Here is an 18,100-nt window from a genome sequence, read left to right as displayed (position 1 = left end):
CCCCTCTCCTCTATGACATTCTAAAGAGAAAACTCACTTCTTGTGTGCCTCCTCTTGGTAATTTGCTATAATACACCTTTACTTCTGACACCAGGTGTGTGGTTGTCCTATATAGTTTAACTTAATTCCGACACTGTCTACCTAGAGGCAGCATCAGACTACAGTTTAACTTAATTCTGACACTTTCTGCCTAGAGACGGAGCATCAGATTCCCTAGGTTAAAGGTTCAGTCCCACAAGATTGCCCCCACTCTGACACCAGTCTCAGGTCCGGATTGTTAATTTGTATTTCTGACTGACTGGCTGTAAATTAGAGGTACCCACCACTCCCTCCTCAGGTTCAGTTAATTTGCTAGAGTGGTTTGTAGAACTCAAGAGAAACATTGGCTTATGTTTACCAGTTTATAATAAAGTATATAAAGGATACAGATGAATAGCCAGATGAAGAGCTATATGAGGTGAGGTCTAGAAAGGTCCCAAACAGAGGAGCTTCTGTTCACATGGATCTGAGGTGTATCACCCTGCAGCATGTGGATGCATTCACCAACCTAGAAGCTCTCTGAACTCTGTCCTTTTGGGTTTGATGCAGGCTTTATTACATAGGCACGGTTGATTAAATCATTGGCTGCTGTCAATTGATTCATCCTCTAGCCCCTCTCCCCTCCCTGGAAGTTGGAGGTGGAGGCTGAAAGTGCCAGCCTTCTAATCACATGGTTGGTTCTTCTTCCCCTTCCCGCAACCAGCTGCCATCCTTACCTGGCGGCTGTCCAGAAATCATCTAATTAGCATATACTCAGGTGTAGTTGAAGAGGCTTGTTATGAATACATAATTTCACCTTTATGGTTCTGGAGCTATTTTAGGAACTGGAACAAAAGATACCCCTACAGCTCTTATTGCTTAGGAAATTCCAAGGGTTTTAGGAGCTGTGTGCCAGGAACAGGGATGCAAACCAAAATATATATTTCTTATTATAAATCACAGCATCACGCACAGCTGTATATTGAACTGACAGATAAACATGTCAATATGAGTATCTCAAAGGCAAAAAAGTTGTGATCTTTCTTCCCAATCTTGGTCCTTTTCCAGTGTTGCTTGCATGAGTGAATGGTACCACAATCTGTATTTGGACTATTCATATAATCGGGGTCATCTATGAACCTTCCCCCCCTTGTCATATCCAATCTTATATTTCATTTTAAATATTTTTGTAACTTGCTCACTTTTCTTTCTCTACAGTATAATTTTCAAAAAGGTAAAATCATGACTCACATGTAAATATAAAGTAAATTTATTCAAAGAGTTCATTCAATTTATTGATTAATGTCAAACAGTTTATTCAGTTTATAGAAAAATGAGGGAATGAGTATGATGTTAGGCTAATGAGAGTATTTAAAGAACTATGAACTTATAGGCCACTTATAGGAATACAACAGTGAGTTTAATAAAGTACACTTCCCTGTATAATCCTTGAATGGGCCTTTGCCTTCATATGAAGTATATAAAACAAACGTACACATTTTATTTTTTTATATAAAATTTATTGTCAAATTGGTTTCCATACAACACCCAGTGCTCATCCCAACAGGTGTCCTCCTCAATGCCCATCACCCACTTCCCCCCCCCCCCCATCAACCCTCAGTTTATTCTCAGTATTTAAGACTCTCTTATGGTTTGCCTCCTTCCCTGTCTGTAACTTTTTTTTTTCTCCCCCTTCTCCATCCCCCTGGTCTTCTGTTGAGTTTCTCAGGATCCACATATGAGTGAAAACATAAGGTATCTATCTTTCAGGGGAACATACACATTTTAAACAATTAAATTGACATTGGCATATCTACCACCAACTTAAGAAATAGAACATTACTCTTAACATTAGAGTAACACACGTACTCCTTCACAATCATATCCTTCCATCTCAAGGGATAATAGTTTTACATTTTTAAAGATAGTATGTATATGTGTGTGTATATGTACATGCTTAAATAATATATTGTTTTTGAACTTCATATGAATGAAAGCATTTGTTATCTATCTGTAATTTGCTTTGTTTTTTAAAGTTTATTTATTTTGAGAGAGAGAATGCTTGTGCATGAGTGGGAGAGGAGCAGAGGGAGAGGGAGAAGGAGAAGACCAACCAGGCTCCGCGCTATCAGTACAGAGCCCAGCGCAGGGCTGGATCTCAAACAGTGAAATCACAACCTGAGCCCAAACCAAGAGTTGGATGCTTAACCCACTGAGCCATCCAGGAACCCCTCTGTAATTTTTATAGCTTTGTGTTCATCTTTGTTGATTCACATGTTACTAATTTATTCATTGACACTCCTGTGTAGTATTTGTTTTTGTGTAGGTGCGGGTTGTTTTTTTTTTCTTCAATTTTTAAAATGGTGGTGTGAAAAGCATATAACATAAAATTTGTTGTTTAACCATTTTTTAAGAAGTGTATTTATTTTGAGAGAGAGAGCTCGCATGCATAAGTGGGGTAGGGGCAGAGAGAAAGGGGGAAAGAGAATCCCAAGCAGGGCTCAAACTCATGAACCATGAGATCGTGACGTGAGCTGAAATCAAGAGTCAGACACTTAACCAACTGAGCCACCCAGGTGCCCCTGCTGTTTAACTGTTTTTAAAGTATACAATTCCATGTTGTTGAGTACATTTATAATATAGTACAACATCACTGCTGTTTCCAAAACATTTTCATCATTACAAATCTAGAAACTCTGTATTTGTTAAACTATTAACTCTTCATTTTCTCCTCTCCCCAAGCCCTGGCAACTCCTGTTCTACTTACTTTCTTTATGAATCTATCTATTCCATTCATAAACTGGAATCATAGGGGGTGCCTGGGTGGCTCAGTCGGTCAAGCGTCCAACTTGCACTCAGATCATGATCTCACGGTTTGTGGGTTTGAGCCCTGTGTCGGGCTAATGTGCTGACAGCTCAGAGCCTGGAGCCTGTTTTAGATTCTGTATCTCCCTCTCTCTGCTCCTCTGCCCCTCATGCTCTGTCTCTCTCTCATAAATAAACATTTTTTTCAACATAATACTTTATTTTTTTTTAAATTTACATCCGAATTAGCATGTAGTGCAACAGTGATTTCAGGAGTAGATTGCTTAATGTCCCTTATCCATTTAGCCCATCCCCTTTCCCACATCCCCTCTAGTAACCCTCAGTTTGTTCTCCATATTTATGAGTCTCTTATGCTTTGTCCCCCTCCTTGTTTTTATATTATTTTTGTTTCTGTTCCCTTATGTTCATCTGTTTTGTCTCTTAAAGTCCTCATACGAGTGAAGTCATATGATACTTGTCTTTCTCTGACTGACTAATTTCACTTAGCATAATACCCTCCAGTTCCATCCACGTAGTTGCAAATGACAAGATTTCATTCTTTTTGATTGCTGAGTAATACTCCATTGTATGTATGTGTGTATGTATGTATGTATGTATGTATATGTGTATCCATGTGTACACATATGTATATATGCCACATCTTCTTTATTCGTTCATCCATCGATGGACTTTTGTTTTTTTTCCATACTTTGGCTATTGTTGATAGTGTTGCTGTATACATGGGGGTGCATGTGTCCCTTTGAAACAGCACACCTGTATCCCTTGGATAAATACCTAGTAGTGCAATTGCTGGGTCATAGGGTAGTTCTATTTTTAATTTTTTGAGGAGCCTCCATACTGTTTTCCAGAGTGGCTGTACCAGCTTGCATTCCCAAAAAATAAATAAACATTAAAAAAATTTTTAATGGAATCATAAAATATTCTTTTGTGTCTGCCTTATTTCACTTACCATAATGTTTTCAAGGTTTATGTACGTTGTAGCATGTATCACAATTTTATTCTTTTTTATGGCTGAATATTCCATTATATGGATATCCTACTTTGTTTATCCATTCATCTGTTGATGGATGTTTGAGTTGTTTCCAGCTTATCGCTATTGTGAGTAATGCTGTTATGAACACTGATGTACAACTGTTTGAGTTTTTTGCCTTCACTTCTTTTGGTGATATATCCCAGGAGTGGAATTTGCTGAATCATATGGTCATTTTATGTTTATAAACTCTTCGAGGAACTGCCAAACTTACACAGTGGCTTATCCCACTTTACATTCCCACCAGCAGTGTACAAAGATACCAGTTTCTCTATATCCTTGCAGCAACTATTTTCTGTTTTTGTTTGTTTGTTGGTTTGTTTTATAGTAGCCATCCTAATGGTTATGAAGTGGTGTCTCATTGTAGTTCTGATTTACATTTCCTTAATTATTAGTGAAGTTGTGCATCTTTTCATGTGCTTATTCATTCTCTTCTTTGGAGAAATGTCTACTTTGGAGAAATGTCTACTCAAGTTCTTTGCCCATTTTTGAATTGGATTGTTTTTGAGTTACAGGAGTTCTTTATATTTTCTGGATATTAATCCCTTATCAAATAAATGAATTGCAGATATTTTCTCCTGTGGACTATCTTTTCACTTTCTTGATAGTATCCTTTGATGCATAAAAGTTTTTAAATCTAGATGAAGTTGAGTATATCTATATTTTTCTTTTGTTCATTGTGTTTTTGATGTCATATCTAAGAATTCATTTTTAAATCCATTTTTTTGATTGGTTAAAAAAATTCTGTCCATTGAATGGTCTTAGTATCCTGGTGGGAAACCAATTGACCATATATGTGACAGCTTATTTCTAGCTCTCTGTTCTATTCCATTGGTCTGTATGTCTGTCCTTAGGCCAGTGTCCCACTGTTTGATTGCTGTTGCTTTGTATTAAGTTTTTGAAATTAGGAAATGTGAGTCCTCCAATGTTGTTCTTTTTTTTTTTTTTTTTAAGATTCCTTGTGAATTTTAAGGTTTTTATATTTCTGGGGAGGAAAGGTTGGGATTTTGGTAGGGATTGCACTGGTAGGGACTGCACAAATCCCTACTGGGATTTGGTAGGGAATATAAATCTCTTTGGAGGGTAGTATTGTCATGTTGACAATATTAAGTCTTCCAATCCATGAACATGGCATGCTTTTTCATTTATTTATGTTTCTGTGATTTCTTTCAACAGTGTTTTGTAGTTTTGAGTATACAAGTCTTTCACCCTTTGGTTAAATTTATTCTTTTTTTTTTAAGTTTATTTTTGAGAGAGAGAGACAGCATGAGCTGGAGACGGGCAGAGAGAGAGGGAGGGAGGGAAGAAGAGAGGGAGAGGGAGAGGGAGAGAGAGAGAGAGAGAGAGAAAATTCCCAAGCAGGCTCGACATCATCAGCTAGATGCAGGGCTCAAACTCATGAAACCATGAGATCATGACCTGAGTTGAAACCAAGAGTCAGACACTTAACCGACTGAGCCACCCAGGCACCCCTAGTTAAACTTATTCTTAAGTATTTTATTCTTTTTGATGCTATTGTGAATGGAATTTTTTTCTTCATTTCTTTTTATAGTTATTAGTGTATAGAAATAAAACCAATTTTTGCATGTTGATTTTATATCCTGCATCTTGGCTGATTTAATTTATTAGCTGTAACAGGGTTTTTTTTTGGGGGGGATTGGGGGGTCAGGGTTGATGTGTATTCTTTGATATATATATTTTCTAGATATAAGACCATGGCATCTGTAACAGAGATAGTTTTACTTCTTTTCCAATTTGAATACCCTTTCTTTGTTTTTATGCCTATTGCTCTGTTTCATAGAAGTGGTGAAGTTGGGGGCCTCCTTATCTTGTTTCTAATTATAGGGGGAAAGCTTTAGGTTAGTCACCTAAATTGACTATGATGTTAGGTATTCAAAAAGTTAGGTATTCATAAAAGTTAACTTTTCATAAAAGACCTTTGATATGTTTAGGAAATTTTCTTTGATTCCTAGAGTGGTTTTATCATGAAAAGATGTTAAATTTTGTCAAATGCTTTTTATACATCAATTGAGATGTGTATTTTTTTCTTACATTCTGTTAGTGTAGTGCATTACATTGATTTTTATTAGTGCATTACATTGCATTCCAGGAGTAAATCCCAAATGGTCATGATATATAATACTTCTTGTATGTTGCTAAATTTTGCTTACTAGTATTAGTTGAGGATTTTAACATTAGTATTTATAAGGGATATTGGCCTGTGGCTTTCTTTGCTTGTGGTATCTTTGTCTGCCTTTGGTATCAGGATAATGCTGGCCTCTAGAATGAATTAGGACATGTTCTCCTTCAGTTTTTTGGAAGTGAAGAGGATTGCTATTAATTTCATATACATACATACATATATGGAATTAAGTATATGGAAATATATATATGCATATACATATATGTGTGTGTGTATATATGTATATGTGTGTGTATATATATATATGTATATATATATATATATATATATATATATATATAAATTCTTCTTTAAATCTTTGATGGAATTCACCAGTGAAGCTATCTGATCCAGAGCTTTTTCTTTGGGAGGTTTTTGATTATTGATTCAATCTCCTTACTTGTTACAGATCTATTTACATTTTCTTTTCTTTATGATTCAGTTTCATAGATCATGTGTTTCTAAGAATTTATTCATTATATCTAGATTATCCAATTTGGTTTTTTGTTCATAGTATTGTTTTATAGTCCTTTTTATTTCTGTAAAATTGGTAGTTATGTCTCTACTTTCTTTTGTGGTTGTAGTCATTTTAGTCTCCCTTTTTTTTTCTTAGTCAATCTATCAAAGATTTGTCAATTTTGTCGATCTTCAAAAAACCAACTTTCATTTCTCAATTTTTTCTGTTCTCCATTTCATTTATTTTTTATCTACTCTTTATTTTTTTATTTCCTTCTGCTAGTTTTTAGTTTAACTTGCTATTCTTTTTCTAGTTTTTTAAGATGTACAGTTAAGATTAATTTGAGCTCTTTAATGTGTGTGTTTATGGCTATAAATATCCTTCATAGCACTGTTTCACTATATCTCATAGGTTTTGCCATTTTTGTATTTTTGTTTTCATGTGTCTGAAGATATTTTCTAATTTCCTTAGTGATTTCTGATTTCTAGTTTGATCCAGTAGTTATTTAAGAGTATATTATTGGGGCGCCTGGGTGGCGCAGTCTGTTAAGCGTCCGACTTCAGCCAGGTCACGATATCGCGGTCCGCGAGTTCGAGCCCCGCGTCAGGCTCTGGGCTGATGGCTCAGAGCCTGGAGCCTGTTTCCGATTCTGTGTCTCCCTCTCTCTCTGCCCCTCCCCCGTTCATGCTCTGTCTCTCTCTGTCCCAAAAATAAATAAACGTTGAAAAAAAAATTTAAAAAAAAAAAAGAGTATATTATTTAGGGACACCTGAGTGGCTCAGTTGGTTGAGCATCTGACTGGCTCAGGTCATGATCTTGCGGTTCATGAGTTCAAGCCCTGTATCGGGCTCTGTGCTGACAGCTTGGAGCCTGGAGCCTGCTTTGGATTCTGTGTCTCCCTCTCTCCTTTCCCCTCCTCCACTTGTGCTCTCTGTCTCTCTGTCTCTCTCTCTCTCAAAAATAAATATTTAGAAAAATTGTAATAGTATATTATTTAATCTCCACATATGTGTGAATTTTTCAATTTTCCTTTTATTTATTTATTTATTTATTTATTTATTTATTTATTTATTTATTTATTTTTTTAATTTTAGAGAGCTCAAGCAGGGAAGAGAAGCAGAGGTAGAGTCTTACACAGGTTCCATGCTCAGTGTGGAGCCTGATACAGGGCTCCATCCTACAACTGTGAGATCATGACCTGGGCAGAAATTAAGAGTTTGACACTCAACTGACTGAGCTACCCAGGGGCCCCTCAATTTTCCTTCTGTTACTGATTTCTAGTTTCATTTCATGATTGTCAAAAAAGCCACTCAGTCTTTTAAAAACTTATTATGACTTCTACTGTGACCTAATCTATGGTCTATCCTAGAGAATGTTCCACATGTACTTGAAAAGAATGTGTATTCCTACTTTGTTGGATGGAATGTTCTTTATATATGTGTTAGGCCAATTATTTTATAGTGTTTTTCAAGTCCTCTTTTTTTCTTTACTGAACTTCTGTGTGGTTGTTTTGTTGATTATTGAAATTGGGGTATTGAAGTCTCCTACTGTTGCTGTGCAACTGTTTATTTCTCTATTCTATCAGTTTTTGTTTCATATGTTTTGGGACTCTGCGTTTAGGCATTTATATGTTTATAATCACATCTTCATGCGTTGACACTTATTTCAATATATAATATCTTTGTCTCTTTAACACTTGTTCACTTAAAAGTCATTTTTTATGGTTCTGTATTGCGGTCTAGCATCTTTGTTTAAACTTGAAGGACTCTCTTTAATATGTCTTATAAGGCAAGTCTAGGGGCAATGAAACAAACTCCCTCAGTTTTTGTTATTCTGGGGAATAATTTGTTATTCTGGGGAAGTCTTTATCTCACCTTCATGCTTTACTGGATATTTTGTTCTTGGTTGGTAGTTTGTTTTCTTTCAGCATTTCATATATATCATTCTACCCCCTTCTAGCCTACAAGATTTCTGCTGAGAAATCCACTCATAGTTTTATGGGGGGGGGGTTGTTTTGCTTTTGCTACTTTCAGAATTCTCTTTTGTCTCTGACTTTTGATACATTTGTTTACAATGTGTCTCAGTGTGACCTTCTTTGTTTTCATCCTATTTGGTGTCTGTTGGCTTCTTGAAGCTGGATGTCCATTCCTCACCCCTACCCCCCATTTGGGAAATTTTTGGCTATTAATTCTTTAATTAAACTTTGTACCCCCTTCTCACTTTTTTTCTCCCTCTAGGACTCCCATATGTGTATATTTGTTTGCTTAATGGTGTCCTATAAATACCCTAGGCTTTATTCACTCTTTTTCTTTTTTTTTTTTTTTTTTTTACTTCTCCAGCGGCATAATTTTAAATGACCTGTCTTCAGGTTCACTGATTCTTTATTTTGATTAATCAAGTCTGCTGTTGAATCTCCTTAGTGAATTTTTCAGCTACTGTATTCTTCAGCTCTAAAATTTGTTTGGTTCTTTTTTACAGTTTCTCTTTTGAAATTCTCATTTTGTTTGTGTATCATTTTCCTGAGCTTATTTAGCATCTTTATAATGGTTATTTTGAATTCTTTATCAGGTAATTCATAACTTCCATTTTTTTATGGTTGATTCCTGGGGTTTATTTTGTTCCTTTATATCTACCCATTTGGAAAAAAAAAATTTATGGACTGGCTTTGTAGCTACAGATTCTGGGGACTTCCCAAACCTTTCCTATGGATGTTCTTCTCTAGACTCTTATGTATAGATCCCTAATTAGAGGTATTTTCCCATTTTTTTCCAAGAGCTTGTAATTTCTTCTTCCCTCTGGTTTTAGTCTATGGTACTACAGGTTCTGTGGAGTGCTGTAAGCCACCCAGCTCTCTTTTGTTTTCAGCGGCCCCCAGGCCTTTATAGTATGTCAGGTCCCATCAGCTCTCTGAGTGAGGCAAGACAGAAACCAGCCCCTCGGGCAGCATGACTTCCCAGTGGAATATTGTACACATAGTCCACTCTTCTCTACTTCCCATCCAGGAGACCACCAAGCTGTCTTGGTCTGTCTGCTGTACTGCTAGTCCTCTGGAGTGGCACCAAGCTTCCTAGCTCTCTTTTGTTCTCAGTGGCCCCCTGTCATCTAAGGTATGCTAGATAAGGTATGCTAGCTAGGGTATGCTAGGGTATGTCATCTAGGGTCTTGTCAGTGCTCTGAGACATGTGCACAGAAACCACCAGTCCTTCAGGTAGCTTCCTGAGAAAGTGGAACATTGAATATATGGTCCCAACTGTTTCCTTCCCCTGCAGAAATTGGGAGTTGGGTTTTTTTCCCCTTAATTAAGACTTGAGCCAGTGGGGAGAGACTATGGTGAGTGAGTGCATGCGAGGCTAAACTTTAGCTTTTGTGCCCAGTGGTCCCCAACCCAGCACCATTTCCTATCAGTGCTTAGATTTAGGTAAGACAGAAACCAGTCCCCTGGGTAGCCCCCTAATAGTCTGTACATTGGATGTATGTTTCAGTTTTCTCTTTCGCTCCTTGGGGAAAAGCCAGGAGCTGGAAGTTTTCCCTGACTCACACATACTGAGCTGGGGAGAGGGACTAAGGCAAGTGGTGCCACAAATTTTTCTACCTTCTTTGCAGCTGGTTTCACAGTCATCTAGGAGCAAGAGCCTCTTAACTGTTTTCCGGATTTCTCACAAAAGTAATTGGTCCATGTATTGTTATTGAATCAAAGTTTCCATGAGGGCAAGGAGAGTTTGTTGATATACACTTTATTGAGTTTTCAAAGTGGAGATGTGAGTGGATGTGATAAAATTTGTGTTTTGAAAATATTCTCTAGCTGAAATGTAACAACCTAAGAGTGATAGATAAGAAATAGGAAATCCAGGGGCACCTGGCTGGCTCAGTCGGTTAAGTGTCTGACTTCAGCTCATGGTCTCACGGTCTGTGAGTTCAAGCCCTGCATTGGGCTCTGTGCTGACAGCTCAGAGCCTGGAGACTGCTTCAGATTCTGTGTCTCCCTCTCTCTCCACCCCTCTCCTGCTATCTCTCTCTCTGAAAAATAAATAAACATTAAAAATGAAAAAAAAAAAAAGAAATAGAAAATCTAGTTAGGAGATTATTGGAGTAGTTTTTCAAATGATTTTAATAGCTTAGACTGGGGTGGTGGTTTTAGATATGGAGAGATAGAAGACAAAAATTCAAAGAGGGTTTGTAATAGATTGTATATGGGCAATGAGAAGGAGAGGGAATTGTTAAGGATAACTCAGTGTTCTAGCAAAGGTAACTCAGTGAATGGTGATATACTTTATTGAAATAAGCAGCATTAGGATGTTATAAATTTGGTCTTGTATGAAACATTTCAGGTGCCTTTGAGGTCTAACTGGTGAATTTGACCGGGCTGTTGGATGTATGAATATAGCATATAGAGGAGCAACCTATAGATACAAATTTTGTAGTTTCAGACCATATTGATTCTGCATCTTTAGGAATATAATATTCTGTCACTGAAATGTAAGTGTATGCAGGCAGGTACCTTTTCTATGATGTTGCCTCTTTATCCTTAGATTTTTTTTATGTTTTAGCCACATTGTAGAAGCTAAATATGTTTATTGTTTATTTCCTTATCTTTGCCCTCCATCCCCACTCCCTGGTATTACTAAAAACTAAAAACATGTGAAAGAAATACATCTTGCTTCATTTTCACAGTCATTATATAATATTTCATATTTATATAAGAACACATGTAATGTATATGTGAGTTATGAAGTATATTAATAAAATGAAAACATCAAAAACTTCACTTAAGAACTAAATATTACATTTAAAGCTATGTGGATGCCCCTTCTGAATCCCATCCCTTTGCCTACCCCCATAGAGTTAATAATTGTCCTGAAGTTTGTAATTATTCATTTTTTTAAAAAATGGTCTTACCACATTCATATGTATTCCACAATACATATGTATTCCTAAACAATGTTACTTAATTTTGCTTTTTTTTTGAGCTTTTAAAAAATGGAATGGTATATAATTTTCTGCCATTTGCTTTTTTTCACTAATCCATGGTAGAAGTTATTTTTATTGCTTATCCATTGTATGAATATGAAACAATTTATATATTACCTTTAATCAGTGTTTTTGGTTATTTTGCTGTTTAAATAATGCTACTATTGACATTTTTGTAGAATTTGAGAAGCTGATTTTAAAATTTATACGGAAAAGACCTAGGATAGCCAAATGTTTTAAATTTTTTTCCCTCTTGAACCTAGAAATTGTATGGAAAAAATGTTTTTCTTTTTTCTATGTTGATAAATTTTATTTTGTTTTGATATAGAAGACCTTTCTGTTGATACTCAATTTCCAGTGAATCTGTACAATTCCAGGTTTTAAAAATTCATTGCTATGTTCTTTGTGACTTTACATGTATTGTTCCATGTTTGAAAAGAATCATTATTTTCCATTTAGCACTAAGTTCTCTACATATATTAGAGCAAGGTCAATGATTCTTATAAACTTCAATCTTGTGTATTCTTACTAATTTTGTCCAAGTCATCTATAGATAGCTAAGCGAGGTATGTTGAAATCCTCTGTAGTATTTAGGCTATTGATCAGTTTATCCTTGTATTTCTTGTTAGCTTTTCTTTTCTGTATTTTGAAACTATGTTTTAAGTGCATAAAGATTCAGGACAGGGGTGCCTGGGTGGTTCAGTTGGTTAAGCATCTGACTCTCGGTTGCACCTCAGATCATGATCTCACAGTTTTGTGGATTCAAGCCCTGTGTTGGGTTCTGTGTTGGTAGCACAGAGAGCCTACTTGGGATTCTCTCTCTTTCCTTTTCTCTCTGCCCCTCCCCTGCTCATGCATTCTCTGTCTCTCTCAAAATAAATAAATAAACCTAAAAAAACAAAAAAGATTCATGACTGTTATACCTTTTTAGTGGATGCACTTTTTTTTTTATTAAAAAAATTTTTTTAACCTTTATTTATTTTTGAGACAGAGAGGGACAGAGCATAAACGGGGGAGGGTCAGAGAGAGAGGGGGAGACCCAGAATCTGAAACAGGCTCCAGGCTGAACTGTCAGCAGAGAGCCCGACACGGGGCTCAAACTCATGGACCGCGAGATCATGACCTGAGCCGAGTCGGACGCCTAAGCGACTGAGCCACCCAGGCGCCCCAGCACTTTTTAACTATATGGAATGTATATTTATTAGAAAACTTTTTGCTTTGAAGTCTGTTTTTTCATGACTGTGATTTACCTGATTTCTTTTGGCATTTGCATTGCATTTCTTCTTCCGTATCTTCATTTTCAAGATTTCTGTGTGGTTTAACTTTAAATGTCTCTATAAACAACAAATGGATGAGTTTTTCTTTCTCTCTCCCCACTTCTTCCCTCCCTCCCTTCCTCTCTGCCTTTTTTCCAGACAATCTGAGTGTCTCAGTTTTAATAAGTTAAATTCATTTGTGTTTGCTTTGATTCTGGGCACATTTGGACATATTTTCTACCACCTTATATTGTGCCTTCTTTTACCTATTTCCCCCTTTTGTTTACCTTATTCAATCGATATGGGCTTTTGTCCTTTTTCATCATAGTGATTTGGATGTTCTGTGTCCCACTTATCATTTTTTCAATGTGACATCTTTATTGTAATATAATTTACAGACAGCCCACTTCACTTAAAGTGTAAATTCAGTGGTTTTTATCCGATTCACAAAGTTCTGCAAGTAATCCACCACTATATTTGAACATTTTCATCACTCCATCCCCATTAGTAATCACTCTCCATTTTCCCTCGAACTTTCTCCCTTCCCCAGCCATAGGCAACTTCTGATTTACTTTATGTCTGTATGCATTAACCTATTCTGGAACTTACATATTGTAATTGTATAGGATGTGATCCTTTTTTTAAATTTTTTTTTTCAACATTTATTTATTTTTTGGGACAGAGAGAGACAGAGCATGAACGGGCGAGGGGCAGAGAGAGAGGGAGACACAGAATCGGAAACAGGCTCCAGGCTCTGAGCCATCAGCCCAGAGCCTGACGCGGGGCTCGAACTCACTGACCGCGAGATCGTGACCTGGCTGAAGTCGGATGCTTAACCGACTGCGCCACCCAGGCGCCCCAGGATGTGATCCTTTATGTCTTACTTCTTTCACTTGGTATAGTTGACCCTTGAACAATGCACTAACTCCCTGCACAGTCAAAACTCTGTGTATAACTTTTGCCTCCCCCAAAACTTAACTACTAATAGTTTACTGTTGACCAGAAGCCTTACCATAGCATTAACAGTTGATTAACATATATTAACACAAATATTTGATAACATATAACAGTTGATGTGTATTATATTCTATAGTCTTAGAATAAAGTAAGCTAGAAGTAAGCTAGAGAAAATCATAAAGATGAGAAAAGATATACATGGTACTGTACTGTATTGAAACAGAAAAAAATCTGTTTATATAATTGAATCTACACAGTTAAAACCTGTGTTGTTCAAGGGTTGGCTGTATATTGTTTTCCAAGTTCATCCATGTTATAGCATGTATCAGTACTTCATTTTTATGGCTGAATAATATTCCACTGCACAAATATACCATGTTTTATTTATCTAATCATCTCTTGAAAGGTATCTAGATTGTTTCTACTTAGGGATATTATGAATAATGCTGCTATGAACATTTATGTACAAGTTTTTGTGTAGGCATATGTTTTCATTTCTCTTGGGTATTTAATTATGAGTGTAATTGCTGGGTCATATGGTAGCTCTATGTTTAGAGCTTCTTTCCAAAACACCTGCACCATTTTCACTGCAGTATATGAGAGTTCCAATTCTACATATTCTCACCAACACTTACTAAAAATAGATACAACTGAAAAGCAAATTTCTGACTAAATGTTCTCCTAGTTATGCTCAATTATTTGTGTCTTAACCTGCCTCATCTTTGCTTGAGTTGCCCAAAATATTTCTCTGTACTTGGCTTTAACTGGTATGGCAGTTTGGAAAGGCTGATAGGTGTCAAACTGCATAAAATTTTTTCTGGAAAAAAAATAGTTCTTCCTTTTCAATTTAAGCACATTTGAATGGTTTCCATGTAGGGAAAAAAATTGGTCCTAGTTATAAGATTTGCATTACCAGTAAAGCTTTTCAACCCTAATGCAAACCTAGAAAAAAATATCCTATCTTTGTGTGTCCCACCTTTTCAATTTTTGTTCTCTCCTATTCTCTGAAATTATAATCTTATATGTAAATATTATGTACTGACAATTCAGTTTTAAAAATTTAATAGAATTAGAGAGCTTTAGAACTAAAAGTTCCTTCAGATATATCAACAAACTTTAACAGGCTTATTTTGCAAATAATTTTTTAAAGACCCAATAACATAGACAGTTTGTTTTGTATTTGCCACAGAAGTTTCCTGAAGTGATTGATAGTGCATTTTGTACTTTTTAATTATAATATTCGTGATTTATTTACAGATATGTGGGCATTTTCATTGTCCATAAATTTTTGAAGTTTTTAGAATCCAAAAAAGCAGTGGACTTTTTTCTTCATTCATTATAACAAATTTTGAAATTTTGCTTATATCATATCTGCTTTGAAATTTTTTAAACTTTTGTTAGACATTTTCTAAATTGTCTGTGACTCTTTGATGTTCTAAATTCTTTTCTATATAATGGGAATTTCTTTGGAGGTGAATGTTGTACATTGAACTAATTTCTTTGTTATTTCTTAAATTGCCTTCTTAAATAGATTTTATGGAATGTATTTTGGAATTACCAACTTGATGATCTCCCTCAAGTAAGAGGTATTCCTCAGATCTTGAATGTTAAAAACATAATGTACTGACAGTTATTATCTCAAGATCAAGGAATCAGAGATAAAATGCTAGTTATGTTTTCAGATGACAGAAAACAGTATAGCATTAGATTAAATTCCATTAAGTATCAGTAATTACACAAATTCATGACACATTTTATCTGGTTTTACATTCTTAGGATATTTATATCCTCTTCTAAACTGGTTATTCAATAGAAAATGTAAAGAAATTAATATATTATTCTGAGCATTATCAACTTTATAATAGTCTTGTCTTTTCAGTTGAAGACTTGGTTTGACTCTCCCATAGACACTGTAGCTCTGAATACTGTCACAAGATTTAATAGTTCCTAGCACTAATGAGAGACTGATTCAGAAACAGTGCATATTCAAAAAGCAAATTTTAATAGCCAATCCTTGAGGCACTCAAAAAGGACTTTTAGATTAATGATAGCCCTACTTTTTTTTTTCTTTTTTTTTTACCTAAATCATATGGTGTTAACAGAGAATTTTTGTTTTTATTAATCAGGGTACCCTGATCATTATATAATACACAATGAGGTGTTTTACCAATTAGTGGTTTTCTTAATCTGTTCCAATTGTTATAACAAAATACTGCAGACTTGGTAGTTTATAAACAACAAAAATTTATTTTTCACAGCTCTGGAGGCTGGAGGTCCAAGATCAGGTTGGAGGATGGCCCTCTTCCTGGTTGGTAGCTAGGGCCTTCTGGCTGTGTCTCAGATGATGGAAAGAGCCAGGAGCTCTGTGGGATAAGAGCACTCATGTCATTCATGAAAGCTCCACTCTCATGACTTAATCACCTCCCACAGTGCCCACTTCATGATACCATCATCTTTGGGGATGAGTTCAACATATGAATTTTGAGGGGGACACAAACATTTACACTATAGCAGTGATAACAATTTTGTCTTATGATCTTATTAAGTTTACTTCTGAAAATAGATAGGGTGAAGTTCTGAGGAAATAAGTCATCTTATAAAAATTAGTTTTTGTTCTCTAGAGAATTTGGGGTAATGTCCTATTGCCTACAATATAGTAACTGGTCCACATTGCATAGAACTGTTTGCATAGAACAAGTGGGTAAAACAGGTCAGTTTAAATGATAATCCTGGGGCGTCTGGGTGGCTCAGTCGGTTAGGCGGCCGACTTCGGCTCAGGTCATGATCTTGCAGTCCGTGAGTTCTGGCCCCGCGTTGGGCTCTGTGCTGACAGCTTGGAGCCTGGAGCCTTCTTCGGATTCTGTGTCTCCCTCTCTCTGACCCTCCCCTGTTCATGCTCTGTCTCTCTCTGTCTCAAAAATAAATAAACGTTAAAAAAATTTTTTTAATGATAATAATCCTAATATTGGCTTTTTTTTCAGCTCTTACAGTTATTGTTAACTTCTACTTTCTTTGCATTTATTGTTTGTTTTTCTTTTTCCATTTTTCTTTTTTCCTTTTTTGTAATTTTTTTTATGTTTCTTTTTGAGAAGAAGAGAAATACACAGTGTGAGCGGGGGAAGGGCAGAGAGAGAGGGAGACACAGAATCTGAAGCAGGCTCCAGACTTGGAGCTATCAGCACAGAGCCTGATGCAGGCCCAAACCCACGAACTGCGAGATCATAACCTGAGCCCAAGTCGGACATTCAACCAACTGAGCCACCCAGGCGCCCTATTTTTTTTTTTTTTTAATGTTTATATATTTTTGAGAGAGAGAGCATGAGCCAGGGAAGGGCAGAAAGACAGGGGGACAGATGATCTGAAGAGGGCTCTGCACTGACAAAGAGTCCAAGTGGGGATCAAACTCACAAACTGTGAGATCATGACCTCTGAGCCAAAGTCAGAGGCTCAACCTACTGAGCCACCCAGGGTGCCCCGATTTTCTAGCATTCTTCAAAAGAATGCTTCATTCAGTTTCAGGTTTTAAAATAAACACATCTTAAGCTACAAGTATATTTCTCAGTATTATCTGTATTGAATCCTGTATTTTGAATGGTGAGTGCTTTTCTTATTCATACCTAAAGATATCATTAATTCTACTGTGTTTTTCTTTTTTAGCCATATGTTCTTTTTTTCCCTAGTTTTATTGAGATATAATTGACACATAACACATGTTTTCTTTAAGAATATAATCTTTAGTGTTGAGTTTGTTTGCTGGGTTTTTTTTACCCCACTAACTTTGTATTGTCTATTAGTCTAAAGTTACACTGTTGTTAGAATATGTGGTTAATCTTTTTTAAAATGTTTATTTATTTTGAGAGACAGTGTGCATGCTTGTGCATGAGCCATGAGTGGGGAGGGGCAGAGAGAAAATCCCAAGCAGGCGCCGCGCTATCAGCGCAGAGGCCGACACGGGGCTTCATCTCACAAACTCTAAGATCACGACCTGAGCCGAAATTAAGAGTTGGATGCTTAACAAACTGAGCCACCCAGGTGCCCCAGAATATGTGGTTAATCTGATAAAGGTTCTTTGAAATTTGTTGAAAGTCGTTTTGTAATCTAGTACATGGTTATTTTTTTTTAATAAATGTTTTTTTGTGCTTGTATATTTTCTACTTGTTAGCTACCTGAGTCTCTGTTTATGTATTTACTTAATTCAGTTTATTGATGATCAAATTTTTAAACAGCTTAGCTGCCTATGGACTAGGTAAAATGATCTTTAAGAATCTTTAGTTGAGGAAATTAAAGAATTTCACTTTAGGTTTAAAGAGGTAAGTTAAGGGGTGCCTGGGTAGTGGCTCAGTTGGTTAAGTGTCCAACTTCGGCTCAGGTCATGATCTCGCAGTTCATGAGCTCAAGACCCTGCT

At 36.2% G+C, this 18,100-nt stretch overlaps 1 protein-coding gene across 1 annotated transcript in view; it reads left to right on the top strand.

Moving 5' to 3' along the window:
- BRIP1 (BRCA1 interacting helicase 1) overlaps window positions 1-18,100 on the top strand; it is a 207,437-nt gene that overhangs the window by 117,855 nt on the left and 71,482 nt on the right.

This window comes from Felis catus, chromosome E1, assembly GCF_018350175.1.
Source record: "Felis catus isolate Fca126 chromosome E1, F.catus_Fca126_mat1.0, whole genome shotgun sequence".
Classification (NCBI taxonomy): domain Eukaryota; kingdom Metazoa; phylum Chordata; class Mammalia; order Carnivora; family Felidae; genus Felis; species Felis catus.
This window is presented reverse-complemented; position numbering and strand designations above follow the sequence as displayed.